The 16,339-nt window shown below is 42.8% G+C and overlaps 1 protein-coding gene across 3 annotated transcripts in view; it reads right to left on the bottom strand.

Moving 5' to 3' along the window:
• Zc3h8 (zinc finger CCCH-type containing 8) overlaps positions 1-16,339 on the bottom strand; it is a 61,976-nt gene that overhangs the window by 13,937 nt on the left and 31,700 nt on the right. For 2 of the 3 annotated variants that reach the window (XM_021257965.2, XM_004844307.4), the window contains exon 9: positions 1-16,339. This exon is cut by the window's left edge and continues 13,937 nt beyond it. The exons of the other annotated variant lie outside the window; for it this stretch is intronic. The gene's annotated coding sequence lies outside the window, so the exon portion shown is untranslated. 3 annotated transcript variants of the gene reach the window in all.

Genomic DNA, 16,339 nt, shown 5'->3' with positions numbered 1-16,339 from the left:
CCAAATCTGTTTTAAAGACCCCTCCCTTTCCCCCAACATGTCCCAATATCCCATAGTGCTTAAACATTTACAGGGACTCAAGCCCTTCATCCAAGACCTTCTCCAGAAGGGCTTCCTCCATCTCCCACACATTCACCCTATAACACTCCCATCCTTCCTGTAGTCAAACCCAATGGCTCTTACTGCCTTGTTCAAGACTTGTGCACCATCAATGCTGCTGTTCTTCCTATACATCCAGTAGTCCCCAACCCCTATACCCTTCTCTCCCGTATCCCCTCTGACACAACCCATTTCACTGTCATTGATCTTAAGGACACCTTTTTCACCATTTCCCTTCACCCTGACTCCCAAGATCTCTTTGCCTTCACTTGGACAGACCCAGACATGCATCACTCCCAACAGTACACTTGGACTGTCCTCCCCCAGGGCTTTTGTGACAGCCCCTTCTTTGGCCAAGCTCTCACCTCTGATCTCTCTCAATTAACCCTCTCACCCTCTACCTTGCTCCAATATGTTGACAATCTGCTCCTTTGCAGCTCCACCCTACAAGGCTCACAGGCCCACACTGCTCTCCTCCTAAACTTCCTGGCCACACACAGATATAGAGTCTCTCCCAACAAGGTCCAACTTTCCCAACCCTCGTCACCTACCTTGGGGTCTCTCTCTTTCCACAACACCTTGAGATTACCCTTGATAGGAAAAAACTTATTGAGGCCCTTCCTACTCCAGTTTCATAAGAAGAGTTCCTCTTGTTCCTTAGCCGTGCTTGCTACCTCCGCCTTTGGATTCCTAACTTTGGGCTCTTGGCTAAACCACTGTATGAGTTGACAAAGGAAAACTCCTTAGATCCTCTAGACCCATTAGATGTTCATCCCTCTTTTAAAGCCTTCAAGACTGCCCTTCTCTCTGCTCCTGCCCTACCCTTTCCTGATCTAGGCTTTCCCTTCATCCTCTACGTGTCCAAAAGGGGGATTGCCTTGGGAGTCCTAAGACAAAACAAAGGGACCTCCTTTGCACTGGTAGCCTATCTCTCCAAACAGCTTGACCCAACAGTCAGGGGCTGGCCCCCTTGCCTATAGGCATTGGCAGCTGCTGCCCTCCTGGCCCAAGAAAGTGCCAAGCTTACCTTTGGCCAACCCACAACTATTAGGTCCCCCCACCACCTACAAGATCTTCTAACACATAGAGCTCTCCCAATCTCTCTTCCTCCCATCTCCAACTACTCCACGCCACATTCATAGAAAACCCACACCTCTACAATCCTGCCCACCACTAAATCCAGCTTCCTTACTCCCTGACCTAAACATGACCTCACTCACCCTGCACAGAGACTCTCAATCATCTCTTTCCCACACTTCCTCACATCTCGTCCACTCCCATTCTAAACCCTGACTATATACCTGGTTCATAGATGGCAGGTCCTTTGTTCCCACCTCAGGGCCCAGATGGGCAGGCTATTCTATTGTGTCCTCTAATAAAATAATAGATGCAGGACCCCTTCCCCTGGGGATGACCTCCCAAAAGGCAGAGCTCATCGCCCTTACTCAAGTTCTAACCCTAGCAGCTTCTAAAACAGCCAACATCTACACAGACTCTAAATATGCTTTTCACATTCTTCATTCCCGCTCAGCTATTTGGCAAGAGAGGGGATTCTTGTCCACCAAGGGGTCTCCCATCACAAATAGTCCACTCATCTTAAGACTTCTAGAAGCGGCCCAACTCCCCACACAGGTAGGAGTTATCCACTGCAAGGGACATCAATCCTCTAATGACCCTGTTGCTTTAGGCAACAACAAAGCCGACATGGAGGCAAAAAGGGCTGCCCTGCAAACATTCCTGGCCACTCAATTATTGGCTATCCCACCCATAACTCCCCAGTATGGCCCACAAGAAAAATAAAAATGACTCCAACAAGGTGCGTCTCAATCAGGATACTGGCTTCTTTACAAGGGTTGACATGTTCTCCCTGATTCACAGGCTATTGCCATTGTGACTGACATACATAATACTCTACACATTGGCCACATACCCCTTCTCCATCTTATTCGATCCTCTTTATATCACCCCTCCCTAACTACCTATGTCCAACAAATAACCTGTGCATGCTCTATCTGTTCTGTCACCTCTCCACAGGGTGGACTCCACCCAAATGGCTTTCCCACTCACCAGGCACATGGCCACCTCCCAGGAGAAAACTGGCAGATTGATTACACACATATGCCCCCAGAACAAAAAGACATGCTATCTCCTTACACTGATAGATACCTTTTCAGGTTGGGTTGAGGCCTTCCCCACACATCAGAGGGTGCTACTCCAGTTGCACACATCCTTCTCTCAGAAATCATTCCCCTCTTTGGGCTGCCTTGCTTTATACAATCTGATAATGGGCTCATCTTTGTTTCACACGTTACTCAACCTGTGGCCTAATCTCTTAACATAGACTGGAAATTACACATCCTATACAGACCCCAATCCTTTGGTAAGGTGGAGAAAGCAAATGGGCTAATCTAGACACACCTTGGAGCTCCAAGCTCCATGGAATGAGCTCCTCCCTCTAGCCCTCATTCGACTAAGAGCCACATCGCGCAAGAATCCATTTGAGGTCATGTACAGGAGACCCTTTCTCCTAAACAACCTTCCTGAACCCGTTCCCCAACTGGCTATCTCCCTACTCTCAACTCTCTTCCACACTTCCTCAGGGCCCATGCTGATCAGTTCCTGCCTAGCCCATACCCCACCCATCACTGCCATCTCCAGGTGGCTCCTGGAGATCAAGTTTACCTCAAAACCCTCGCCACAGGGACCTTGCAGCCTAGATGGGAGGGCCCTCTAGACCTTGCCCTCACCACCACAGCAGTCAAACTTGTAGAAAAAACACCCAGGTTCCATCTTTCTAGGATAAAGTGCTTTACTTCACCCATCTCCTCTCCAAAGCCCGATCTACCTCTGGCCAAACCTAAATTTTCTTCCTTCCTGACAGGACCCACCAAGATCAAGCTCACTCAAATCCCTGAAGAATAAATAATCCTACGTTGCCCCCTCAGCTGATGTCTCACTTTTCTGACTGTATCCTCAAGCTACAACAAGACCTTCATTGGTTTGTCCCCCCACTCCCCAAGGTAACGAGATTGAAGAGGTCCTCCTGTGGATTGAGGACCACTGCTTTCAAGGCACCTTTTCGGATTTCTCATCAGATGAGGTCTGCTTGTTAACATTTTTTCTCTTATGCTGGCTAATGTTACCCCTACTTCACTTCCATGACCTACTCTTATGCTAACCTGCCATCCAGGCTTTCTAGCCATATACATAGCCCTGTCCCTTATTTGGACAATTAGACTCTTCTCTGTCTCACCCCTAGACTGGTCTTATACATGCAGATACCTCTTCATCCTTCTTTTCCTCCTCCTGATGGGACTGATTGCTATCCCATCATGCTCCCCTTTCTTTACCCCTTAATGAAGCCCCCTACTTGCAGGTCCTAAAGGCTGATAATTTCCCTTCTCATCTTCATTTCAAGCTGAGAGACACTGCCCAGTTGTGTACCTAACTGAATGCTCTGGCATAATCTGGGTAATAGATCACAGGCTGGGGGGGTGTAAAACCTCTACATGATGGGACAAGCACTTTTGTGTCATATACCCATATGGACTCACGATGTTACAAGGCCACATCACTCTGTACTCACAGAGGCCAGACCTACCATATGGGAAAGATTACAGACTCAGATACTTATCACTGCAAACCACAGATGGGCTAGTGGGCTTGTTAGACATTGACAACCCACTGGGGAATATCAGATGGAGGGGGTATACAAGATCAGACACAAAAACAACAGCTGAAAGAGGTAGAAAAATTCATATCACAAGCTCTGAAAACACCTCCCCCATATAAAAACATTGATCTGTCTTCACTAAAAAATGCTGTTGAGACACATAAAAGGCTCCTGCACCTCTTCAACACCACTCTGCTTAGCTTGACAGGCAACCAAACTGAGTGCTGGATGTGCCTGTCACCCTGATTCCAGCCATATGTCCCCATACCAATTCCCCTTAACTGGACTCTCCCTGCTCCCCAAAATATCACAATACTAGGTCCCTTTGCAATTCAATTAAAACCCTCTACACATGATAACTGGACCTGTATAAATTCATCCATCATAAAACAATACAACTCTACCCCTTGTGCTAAAGTTATCCATATTTCTACATCAGGCATAACCTGTCTCACTAAGGGTTTGTTTTACATCTGCAACTCTGAAGCCTTTTGCTATCTCAACTCAACCCCATCCTCTCTCTGTTACCTAGGTTTCCTTAGCCCACCCCTCATGATTTATACAGAAACTCAGTTATTACAGCAAGCCTTGCCCTCACAACAGCCACCTATCCATCACTTCAACAAGTGTGCCCTTCCCACACTTCCTTTTGGTGGGAGCCGGTGTTCTGGCAGGAATTGGCATTGGGGTGGCAGGAATCTCAACATCAACACACTTCTATTACTCCCTATCTCAAGAGCTAAATGAAGATATGGAAAAGATAGCTGACTCTCTGGCCACCCTCAGCCCCAAATCAATTCACTGACAGCTGTGGTACTCCAAAATAGATGAGCTCTGGATATAATAACAGCAGAAAAGGGGGAACATGCCTCCTATTAAGGGAAGAGTGTTGTTACTTTGTAAACCAATCTGGCATTGTTGGAGACAAAGTAAAGGAGCTCAGGAAGTGCTAAGAAAAATGTAGACGAGACCTAGACCAACTACAATCTCTGCTAGGATACTTTGACCAATGGCTTCCATGGCTTCTTCCTTTCCTGGGACCCCTCACCATCCTCTGCATAATCCTGCTTTTCGGATCCTGTTTCGCTGTTTTCAAAATTTCTTTCAGGAAAGCATGCGGGCCTTTACTAACCAGACGGTCAGCGAACTCATCATGGCTGGCTACCAGCCCTTCACTACTGATGCTAGCTCCACCTAATGGGACCACACCTTGGCCTAAAGCCCCCACCCAACAACACCCCTTTGCCAGCAGGAAGCAGCTACAGAAAAAGAGACCTTCACCCCTATTCCAGAGTCTGGAATGATAGAGTTCTCTATCAGACAAAATGGCCCCCATGGTCCTACATTCTAAAATGGCTTCTGTTCCTAAAATGGTTCCCGATTAAGGAAATCAGCTACTTTGGCAAAGTGAAACCTACCCCCTCTGGAGAAGGAAAACCTAACCTGTTGCTCCACCCTGCTACCCAAGTGATCCTCCCCTTCCAATCACCCTGCATCCTTTTGGTCAATTCTCAAGATACTCTCCCCACGGCACCGCCCTATATAAACCTCACCCCAGTTAGTCTTGCCATTGTTCAAGGCAGTCTGCAGCTCCTTCCCCCATAAAGTCTTGCCTTAGTTACTCCTGTTCCGGCTCATTTTCTTTCAGTCCTAAGTTCGATCTCCAGTACTGCAAAAAACCCAAAAAACAAAAAACAAAAAAAAGAAAAGAAAAAAAAGAAACCTATGGCAACCAAAGAAATAGAAGCTAATTGAAAACCCATGCTCTTTAAAGTTCTCCCGCCAGGGCACGCCTGGATGCACTCCATCACTGAGCTTCCATAGGGTGTGGATACTCAGTCACCCAATTCCTGCAGCCTCTGCCAGCTGACAGCACCATGGCCAGTCCCTCCCCACAACATCCCTGCAGGGGGACTTGCAGTGGACTACTCTCTGAGGCACCTCCCTGTAAATCACTTCCAATGGCACCACCTTTTCCAAGAAAGACCCTGGAAAGCTCCTCGGATGTCTCCTTAGCAACTTCTCCACCACCTAGGGAGCTGCAGCCTTTGGGGCACTGAGTGTGTGCGTGTGTGTGTGTGTGTGTGTGTCTCAGCTTGCTGAGGCTGCAAGAAAGCCCAAGCCAGCAGAGGGAGAGGTTGTAAAGGGGTCAGGCTTGTGCAGCCTCACCAGCCAGGAGGGACCAAACAAATGAAGAAGGCTGCGATGGCTCTCTCCCTAGTAACTGTGAAGTGTCAATCATGATTGACAACCATGATGACTGTCACTTTAAGCCTGGAATTATTTTTAGTCATTGTTGTTATGTAGCAATAAGTTACCAGAAAATCAATAAGCAACCCTTACTTAAATATCTGGGAGGTTTGATCACTCCTTCATATGTAGTGAAATAATGTTTGTCCATGAATTGCTGAGGAAATGTAGTCTGCATGGAGTAAGGGTATATGCAGACTAGTTAGGGCATTCTTGATTTTTAATTTACATCCTGCTTCCAAAACAGATTTGCTAGCCAGGCATGGTAGTACACGCCTGTAATCTTAGTGCTCAGGAGGCTGGTGCAGGAGAAATGCCATGAGTTTGAGACCAGCTTGGGCTATGTAGTGAGTTCAAGAGCAGCCTGAACTACACAGCAAGACTCTATCTCAAAAAACCAAAAGAAAACAAAATTTCCTGCTGTGATAAAATGATTAGTGAATGAATGAGCGTGGTAAGTGAATCATTAGATGCTCAAGGTCACTCATGGAAAACAAAACAAGCACTTGGGAGGCTGAGGTAGGAGAATAGAGTCTGAAGCCGGCTGAGCAATTCAGTGAGACCTTATCTTCAAAAAATGAGAAAAAGGGCCGGGGATTTAGCTCAGTGGTTCTGCCGCCTGCCTCGAAAGCGCAAGGACCTGAGTTCGATCCCCAGTACCAAACAAAACAAAACAAAACAAACACAACAACAAAAAAACCCCAAACAAACAAACAAAAAAAATGAGAAATAAACATCTACCTTCCAGCTCAGCCATCTTTTTGTTTTGGCCAGTAACCTTGGAGTGAGGTGACTTTATTAGTGTAATTGCTGCTAAATGGTCAGAGAAGAAAGCCATTTAGCTTTTCCTGAGACACTGAATCATTTTATAACTAATAAAGACATAATTCTACTTACTTCAGCAGTAAAAGCTAGAACAAGGGGCTCAATCAGTGTATTTCATAAGGTGATTCATTGATTCCTGAGATAGGAAGAATTTTGACTCTTAATCCCAACCTTGGCTCTTAGCCTAGCAGTGGTGGCAGAACCTATGGCACATGTGCCACAGTTTGTATCACTGAAAGCTCTAAAAGTTCACCATCACTGGCTAGAGGAACACAAACAAAAGTGCCATTCTCCCCACTGGATCTGTAGGATTCAAATCTCCCAGCTCCCTCAGCTCTCCTCCCTCTCACTCTCCCCTATCTCTTCTGCTGAAGGTGGTGTGGCTTTTAGCCCTGATATACTCTGAGTGTCTGTCTCTCCTCAGAGTCACACTCTGAAACTCAGTCCCTGAGGTGATGGTGTCACACGGTGGGGTGTATAGGAGATTTGCTCTTGAGGGCTCCATCTTCATGACGAAGTTATGCAAGTGGCCCAGGGAACACACTTGCCCCTTCTGCCATGTGAAGAGACCATAAGAAGAGCCCTCTGTGACCCAGGAGGGAGCCCTCAACAGACACAGAACCTTGACCTTGGACATTCCATCTTCAGAACTGTGAGAAATAAATGTATGGTTACAGACCACCTCATCTGAGGTAGTTCATTACAGCAGCTTGAACTGAGACATCCCCTCAGCAAAACCATGGGAACCCCTCCTCTGTACACTACCAGTGAACAAATCAGGCTTAAATGCCTTGAAAAGTCTGCTTTTATCTTCAGGTGGCTTCACAGAGCAAGTGAAGTTTGGCTCACTTGGTCACATAGGTCACCTCACACATGCATAAGAATGTCACACAAACATGTGGCTTATGCATTGGGAAGCTCCAATTGCATCTCAGTCACCCTCCTTTATTTCTGTATGTCTGGGGAATTCTTGGAATTCCTAAGAGGGGCACATCACCCACATCTCTGCTATTTCATGGATTGGCTTCTACCACTTTTAGGCTTAAAAAAATATTGTATTCTTTCACCTAAAGATCCAAGACAAGTGTCCCTTCAAATATCTTACATTTTAATGATTTAATGAATGCTAAGGGGCTCTGACGAACCTGATCCTTGCAGGGAAATATAGCCTTTAGCACAGAACACATGGATCGCCTTTGTGGTGCTGCCAGAATGTCAAGAGAGACAGTTTAAGCTAGGAGGTGAGGGCTTCAAGGCCCTGAGGAGGCAGAGTGTGCTGGTGCCCCTGCCTGGTTCACTATGGATGATGCCTGCCAACAGAAGAAATGTGGTGAGGTGTTAAGAGGCAGGAGGAGGGTGTCCAGCGATTGCTGTCTGAACCCCCATTCCAAATCCTTGCTAATTCGTGAGTGGGCCCAGGAGACCTGTTTCCGGCCTTCATGGGGCTCCCACAAGTATTGTCACAGTACTCATGCCAATTCAGTAGCCCCAAGGCCATGGCCAACTGTCTCCAAGTCTCCTAGTTTGTTCCAGGAAATGGCTTCTCTAATCGTTTCTCAGTCCCAGACAGAAGGCCTGAGCATCCTGTTTAAACAGCCAAGGGCTTTCTTCCTCTTTTCCTGGTTTGACTTGGCTGTGGGAGGCTAGGCAGGCTTCTGTTTCCTGAGGGGCCACTCACATCATCCCTCAAGTTAGGGAGAACACAGAACCCTTCACAGCCTCACTAGAACAGACATTCAGTCTCTGAGAAAATAAGGAATTCAGGGACCAGGCTTGCCTTCTTTGTGGACTGAAATGAATGTTTTATGTGTGGGACTGCATAACCTGTGTTCCTTTTCTCCAGCCCCATTGTGATTAAATGTGAGTTAATGGATAAAGATGCTTGTTAGTTTTGGGACGCTAGATAAAAATCTGTAACAGACCTAAAGTCCCAGAGTAAACTACTCAACTCCTTGTTTGTTCCGGGCACCACAATTTTTAGAACAAGCTGCAAATGTCTGCTGACCATCAATACGTGACAGTCTACCACTAACCTTTGTCCCCTTTTCTTTAACTCTATATGTTAACTTCCCCCTCAACCCCCTATAAAAACAGCCTCGGATTCTGAGCCAGTTGCCTCTCTAAACTATTTTGCTTTGGGAGTGTCGTCTGGCCAGAATAACAAAGGTCTGTTTTCCAACTTGTCCGGTGTGTTCCTTCCCGGGTGTTCTTCGCTGTAGTCAGCTCCCTGGAGCGTTTGGTAAGGGTCTTGGTCTTACATTCTGAAGGCACCGCTGGGATTCCTGGGTGTGCTTCACTAGTCAGCTCCTCGGAGCGTTTGGTAAGGCCCTTGGTCTTACATATGTGCATCTGGCCAAAATAAGGATCATTTCTGATTCCAGGTTTACCTAGCTGAGTTTAAATTGGCTTGCTATTGGGCCTATGGAAGGCTAAAAAGAACTGGTCTGTCCTCAGAGGCAGATCTGTATTGCAAGTTTGTTCCAGAAGCCCAAAATTAAGGTCCAGTTTATATTATTATGCAAATGGACCTGCCAAACAACACATCCAGGTAAAATGTAAAATACTTGTGCATAGGAGATAGTTGGGATACAAAGCTTGTATTTATTTAAGACTTCAGGAAATGCTAAATAAGACCCCTTCTGTGGAATCCCTTGAGAAGTAATTTAAAACTGGGTATGGTGGTGTATGCTCATAATCCTAGCTTCTTGGCAGACTGAAGCAGAAGGATTACAAGTTTGAGATTAGCCTGGGCAACTCAGTGAGTTCCTATTTGAAAATATAATTTTAGAAAAGAGTGGAGATGTAGCTCAGCAGTACTACTGGGCTTGCTTAGTATGTAGTATGAGGCCCTGGGTTCAATCTGCAATACCATAAAAAAAAGTTTAAAAATGTGGAGCAAGGAGTAAAGGTTCTAAACACTCATAAACTAGGAACTTTCTACCAACACTTACATGATTTTTCCTGGTGATTTTTTACAATCTTGTTTCTCTGAGCACAACTGCATTTCCCAGGAAGATAAGCTCCTGGTCATGGCAGGGAGGGGAGACAGTGAAATGAAAGTACTAGAGGATGGCACATGTTCAATTTTCATACCAGTGATATATACATATATTTCTATTTATATATTTCTATTACATATAATGAAATATATATAGAAACATAAAGTGCATCTATATATGTGTCTGTATACACACACACATATAATATATATTTGTATATATGTGAATGGTATCATGATGTCAAACAAAGTTTAAAAAAAAAGTGAATTGGAAGACAGGTTAATTGATATCATTCAGTTTGAGGAAGAAGGAGGAAAGAAAGAAAAATAGAAAGGCGGGGGAGAGGATCTCAGATACCTGGTGAAGTCATCATTCAGCATGAGGAGAGTTCCAAAGGAAAGGACACACAAGGCAGAACACTTGAAGAAATTGTTAGGTATTCCGAAACCCCCGCAAGAACAAGCTCCCTCCTCCCCCCTCTCCCCTCTGTTCTCCTCCCATAACACCAAACAGGGAACTTCCACATAACAAGGGCTCGACCCCTCCTAGTTAATGACCTCCTGGAGCCTGTCACTCCATCCCACCAAATGTTCCCATAAGACAGGGACTTCCTGAAGCCTGTCACTCCATCCCACCAGATGTTCCCATGAGATAGGGACTTCCTGGAGCCTGTTACTCCATCCCCCAACCAAAATTTATATGCCCTAAGCACCATCACCCACCCCCACCAAAGGACTTCCTGCTCTCCCACATGCAAAATCCCCATATAAGCCTCCAGCTCAGCTCAGGCGACGGCTGGTCTCCATTTTGTGAGTCAGTCCTGGCAGGTTGCCTCCAATAAAGGCTTGTTTGAACATGTGTGCCCCTCCTTTTCGGCGACCCTTTCAGAAATAGTGGCTAAAAAGTTTCAAATTTGCTGAAAAACACTAATCTGCCATTCACAAGCTTTTAAAAAAAGCCCTACGTTCAGGATAAACTAAAAAAGGTCCATGCCTAGATGCATCAAAATGTTGAAAACCAAAAAAAGTAATTTTTAAACTAGTAAGAACTAAGTCCTCCAGTAGAGAGCCTCAGTAAGTGGAACAAGTCAGTTCTCACAGGAAACCATCGAGCGCAGAGGACAGTGGGATGACACAGTCAAATAGAGCCAAAGAAAAAAGCTTTACTATTCTCAAAGAATAATTAAGACAAAATCATCCTTCAAGAAAGAGGAAATTTAGATATTCCCATGTTTTAAAAAACTGAGGAAACTGGGGCTGGGGATTTAGCTCAGTGGTTCTGCCGCCTGCCTCACAAGAGCAAGGACCCGAGTTCGATCCTCAGTACCAAAAACAAAAAACTACAAAAAAAAAGAGAAAATTCATTGCTGTATATTTATCCTATAAGAAATATTAGAGATTCCTCAGGCTGATATAAAAGAATATTAGACAGTATCTTGAATCCACATGAATAGTAGGAGAAGTACATAATAGGAAAGACAGTATACTTTGGTTTATAATTGTTTTAAATCCTATCTGACTTAACTGCACAAAGCAATTATAAAACTGTGTTGAGAGCCAGGGTCAGCTCAGTGGTGTCACACTTGCCTCACAAGCACAAGGTCCTGAGTTCAATCCCCAGTACCGGAAAAAAACAAAAACAAAACCATGTTGATAAACTCAAAATGGATACAAGTTTAGCTTGTATAAATAATACAAAGGAGAGAATATAAAAACCATTCTGTTTATTATTAAAATTGTTATTAACCTAGATTGTTTTGTTATTGCTATCCCTATGGCAACATGAACAAAATAGCTCCAGTGCATAGTAAAAGAAACATCAGAGGAATTAAAATGATAAGACTAGAAAATAGTTAACACAAAGCATTAGACTGGGCCTGGTGGTGCATGCCTGCAATCCCAGCACTTGGGGGTGCTGAGTGAGGCAGGAGGATTGCCTTGAGTTGGAGGCTAGCCTGGGCTATGTAATGAGTTCAAGGCCAGCCCAGAGTACATCGTGAGCCCATCTAAAAAAAAAGAAAGCTGAAGATTTAGCTCAGTGGTTCCGCTGCCTGCCTTACAAGCTCAAGGTCCTGAGTTTGATCCCCGATACCAAAAAAAAGCATTAATGGAGAACAGAGGAACAAAAAGGACAAAGGACAACAGAAAATGACACCAATTATACCTTATCAGTAATCACATTAAATGTACTTGAATGTTTATATTTGTATAGATTTTATCTATATTTAGTCAAACTTCTAAAAAAAAAAATCTATGCAAAGGGATACACCGACACACACTAAACATAAATCAAAATGGAATTCTAAAAAAATGTTCAGGTAACCCACAGGAAGACCAAAGGAAAACAGGAAGCCAGAGGAGAAAGAACAAACAGAAAACAATAAAATCGCAAATTTAAGCCCCAACATATCAATAATTATGTTAAGTAAGTAGGAACAGTCTAAACATACCAATTAAAAAATCAGGATCAATTTCTGGAATTAACAACCGTGGTTAAATTGCTCTGTCACTTCACCAGCATTGCACTGTAGCTTATGTACAGTAATGCTTAAACTCAGGGAATGTCTTCCAATTTAACATCATTGGGTTATTCTAGTTTACCTTTTCATTTTAGAATGAGCTTGTGCATACCTATAAAAAATTCTGCTGGGATTTTTATTGGAGTTGTGATAAATCTAGGTCAAATAAACATCTCCCCAGGAATGAGACTATGTGGAATTGTGTTATTCTTTTCAACATTTTGGTAGAATGCACCCAGGAAACTAATGGCCTAGAGGTTTCTTTTATAAAAAGCAAACTATAAAACCAGTATCTTCAGTAGTTGTAAGAATTAATTCAGGTTATTCAACATTTCTTCTTTTTCTCGTTTCCTGGGTAGAGGATGGAACCCAAGGCCTGGCAGATGCTGAGCAAGTGCTCTAACACTGACCACACCCCCAGCCCACTCCATTTTTTACATCAGTTCTGGTCATTTGTGTTTTTAGAATTTGACAATTCCATCTACAGTCTCAAAACTGCTATCAGTTTAATGCTACCCACATTCTCCTATTATTTCTCTAATTTCTTGCAGGATTTCTAGCAATAAACTCCTTTCAATTCTGATATTGGTATTTTGTGTCTGTTTTTCTTCATCAGTCTGCCTGGAGGTTTGTGAATCTTGTTTACAAAATTTTGTTTTCAATTCCATTGTTTTCTATTATTGTCTTTATTTCTTTCCTCTTGCATTGGATTCAACTTGCTGTACTTACTCTAGTTTCTAACCTATTTTAGGTCACTGAGACCTTTCTTATATAAGAATTTAGTGCAATAAATTTTCCTTTAAACACCTCTTTAGCTACATCTATGAATTTTGATGTTTTTGATTTTTCCCAAATGCAGATATTCCCCATTTAATGACTTACCTGTTTAATGACTATTTGGATTTAGTACTGAGGCGTCATGTTCAGATTTATGACCCACCTCGCAGATTTATGACACAGGGGTGTGAGTCACAGCACAGCCTTATGGTGGCTTCTTCTACAGTACAGGACTATAATTTCACTGATTGTACTGTACAGTAATGCAGTTCTGTTGTTATACATTACAGTACTGTAAGTTGTGCAAATAAAAGCAAAGTCATCAAATTGGAGTTTTCTTTGACCATTTCTTTGTTCTGAATATTGTAATGTACATACTATATACAATTCCTCATTTAGCAATCCATTCACTGAACAATCTAGCAGCAGGACTGTAACTCAAATAAGGAATGTATTTTCTAATTTTCTTGAGACTTACTTGATCTATGGATTATAAGGTTTGTTTTATAAGCCAGGATATGGTTACCTTGTGAATGTTCCATGAGCACTTAGAATACTCTACACCTGTGTTCTATAAACGTCACTTAGATCAAGTTAGTTGGTGTTATTCAGCTCTTCTACATCCATGTTCAACTAGCTTTATAGATTCCTGAGAAAAGAATGCTGAAGTTTCTAGCTGTACCTCTGAATTTGCCTATCTCTTCTGTCAGCTTTTGTTATATACACACAGAGCATTATTGTTAGAGGGGCCACGGTATAGATGTGCTTTGCCCCTCAATGTGGTGGTGAAATCCTTCATACGTGAGGCTAGTGGGAGGTAATCAGATTCCTGGGGGCCCCCACCCTGGGAAGGGATGAATGCTGGTGTGGGGTAGTCAGTTCTTGTGAATGGGTTGTTACAGAGCAGGTCCCTCACAGGCTTGGGCCCTTCTACATGTGTCCAGCTAAGTTTTGACCAAGCCTGGGGGTCCCTTATCAGAGGCCAAACAAATGGATTTTCAGTCTCCAAAACTGTGCGGTACATAAACTTCATTTCTTTTTAAAGTACACAGCTTTAGGTACTTTTTTTTTCTTCCAGAAAAGATTAATAGATAATACATATTTTGAACTACAATTCTTTATGAATCATTGCTTTTATCATTATAGTTGTGATGGACAAACTGCAGAGCACTTTGAAAATGAGGCAGAGAGGTGGATTTGAACTCAGTGGAGTCCAGGCTGAGGTAGTACAGAGGGAAGTCTACTCCGAGGAAACTGGGGTGAACTTCAAGAAGACTAGGTGATAGAACAGGCAATCAGGTAGAAGGGGCTGCAATAATGCAGGTATGACAGACCATAGTTTACTGTGGGTGCACAGGGCCATGTAAGAGAATACATCTCATTCCCAATTTAACACAAGAGGTGTATTTGCCTCTTCAAAATAACCCACTGGAAAATAACAAGTTTATAAACTTCTCCATGGGACTTCAGCCTCTGAAATCTCTGACTAGTCTTTTAACTTGTAGGTGAGATGGGGACTGCCTCAGGAATGTAAGACTTTCTTCTTAGATCTATTCTTTATGTATAAACACATACACTTCCTAAATATTTAACTGTACATGAGGCAATATTAGGAAATATACTGCTTGATGGTCATATATAACTAATTACAAATATTTTCAGGGTTTATAAAAATAATAAATACAAAGTAAATGTTCCTATTTATCCATTTCTATGTAGTTGATCATATTATTTGGCTCATAAGATTGTTATGAGGTTTAAAGGAGAAAGTTAAATAGTATAAAATAAAATAGCATACTTCCTGGCATATGGTAGGTGTACATTAAGGTTAGCTTATTATTAACACTGGGCAATATTAGCTTATATATAGGTTTGACATAAAATTTCCCTTCTACAAGTGTGAGGCAGGATAGAATCTTGAATTCCTTAAAGTTACGTATGATCTTTAGAGGAGATACAAAGTATTTATTTTGAAGGTAACATAACTACTCCTTCACACAATTTCATTAAATTATGAAAGGCTTTGTAAAGTACCTGGCTCAGCCTTTCTGATTTCTTCTAGCAATTTCTGGTGCACTGTCTTCCCATTCTCCCTAGCCACTGCCAGGGACTGGACAATCAACCTGTGACAGCAACACTGACAGATGGCTCGCTCTCAGCTGTCTCCCTCTGAGGACCCGGGGTCTATCCTGGTCTCTTCCTTTCTTATGTCTTGTCTGATAAATCTCTGCTTGGAGTACATGCAATTTTTGTTCTTGCTTTAGGCAGACTGGATTACAACCAAAACGACTCTGGCTCGTACTACCAAATATGCTAAGAAGTGCTACAAGATTTGGATGTTTTCTGCATGTACTGCAAGTTAGTGATGCTATTACTTTCCCCAGCAATAAAATAGTATGATTATGGCTTTAGTTTCATGGTATTTGATAATAATCAGTACTAGTATATAAAAATGCATATTTAGAATCTTATTTATAGTTGGAAAGTTTTGTATTTGTATATTGTGTTATAGATACACACTCTTTAAGTTTATACTGCATACAAGTATATAATGTGATAGTGTTTATGAACCAGTGAGAAAGATAAATACTATATTCTTGTATTTTAACAAGAGAAAAGTTTAAGAACATCAAGTTTAAGAATGGTATATCAAGAGATATTACTCTACTTTATTTATAATAGTAAGAAACTGCAAACAAATGTCCAATAGAACACTGGTTTAAAAAAATCACAATCATAAACTTTAAGCTATAAAATGGAATTGTGAGCTATCATTAAAAACATGTTGTCAAAGTATTTAATGACATGTACAGAGCTCTTATATTATCCCAATGTCTTCCTAACTTCCTCTACTTCTTCACTCATTCTCACTTAGACTAACTTTGGTTCTTATTTTATTGAGAAATCTCAAACAGAAAACACAGCTGCAATTTACTGCCACATGACCCCACAAGCCTGCATCTCACCCTTTGTGCTCCTCTCCTGTCCCAAGAGCTGGAGCATCTGGGTGACGACCAACCCCTTCTTTCACTTGGGCAGGGCACTCCATCCCTCTGTGCTATCATTAAAGAGCTGCACATCAGCACAAGGACACCAGAAGGCGCCTGAAGTGAGGAATCCCGAGAGTGACTCCATATCACCAGTCTGGGACAGGTTGGAACAGACAACAGGTGTAACCACTCTTCATCTATATAAAAG

Source organism: Heterocephalus glaber, unplaced genomic scaffold (assembly GCF_053883595.1).
Source record: "Heterocephalus glaber isolate CG9 unplaced genomic scaffold, H.glaber_assembly_v1.0 deba00000470, whole genome shotgun sequence".
In the NCBI taxonomy this organism is placed as follows: Eukaryota; Metazoa; Chordata; class Mammalia; order Rodentia; family Bathyergidae; genus Heterocephalus; species Heterocephalus glaber.
This window is presented reverse-complemented; position numbering and strand designations above follow the sequence as displayed.